The sequence below is a fragment of the Bison bison genome, unplaced genomic scaffold (assembly GCF_000754665.1).
Source record: "Bison bison bison isolate TAMUID 2011002044 unplaced genomic scaffold, Bison_UMD1.0 scf7180017864063, whole genome shotgun sequence".
Lineage (NCBI taxonomy): Eukaryota > Metazoa > Chordata > Mammalia > Artiodactyla > Bovidae > Bison > Bison bison.
The window spans coordinates 4992429-4993171 of record NW_011494635.1 but is presented as its reverse complement, the minus strand read 5'-3'; the positions used below and the strand labels follow the sequence as shown (position 1 = coordinate 4993171).

Sequence of the window (743 nt, the reverse complement as noted above, 5' to 3'; positions counted from 1 at the left end):
GGTGGGGGGAGGGGGGTGCACAGTCACTTAGAATGGACAATAGAGCAAAAATAAATGTTGAAAAATTATCTGTCAACAGGGTCACCCATCAAGAATTAGCATTGATTATCAAGAGGAAAAAAGAAGTTGTGACACAAAAACAATAATTACCATTTCCTCCTTAGAAAAATCCCTGAGAATACATATCATATGGAAGGAAAGAGATGCCTGTCTTCACTGTCCCATATTCTCCTCCTGTGTTCCTCTCTGTGAGCATTCCAGCAATGGTTTCCTCTCCAAAACCCTAGCATCACAACCCTTAGATTCACGAACTGCTGAGTCTGATGGTCCACAGCCCATTCTCACAGGTGAAAGAAATGAAGGAGGTTCCCCCTCTCCTGGCTCCTCCCCTGACTTTCTCCTCCTCAGACTCACCTTCCATGTGTGACAGAGATCCACTGAGTCTAATATAATTTTTCCATTTTCATCTTTTGGAAGCAATTCCTCCCCTGGCTGGAATAGAGGTAGTCATTTTAGAGATGTCACAAAGTAATATCTCTACATTTAGCCTGGCTGCTTGGCACCAGGTAGTAAACCTCCATGAGGTAGGGGTTACAATATTCTGGATACTAGTATTTGCATATATGGAGTTGTAAGCAATGTCTTTAGGAGGGAGGCATATTCTAATCTCTTACACTATATATATATATATAGATAGATAGATAGATACTATATATATATATATATATATATATATACACCCC

At 40.1% G+C, this 743-nt stretch overlaps 1 pseudogene; it reads right to left on the bottom strand.

The window, feature by feature from the left end:
* Positions 1 to 743, bottom strand: part of LOC104985988 — a 9535-nt pseudogene that overhangs the window by 2467 nt on the left and 6325 nt on the right.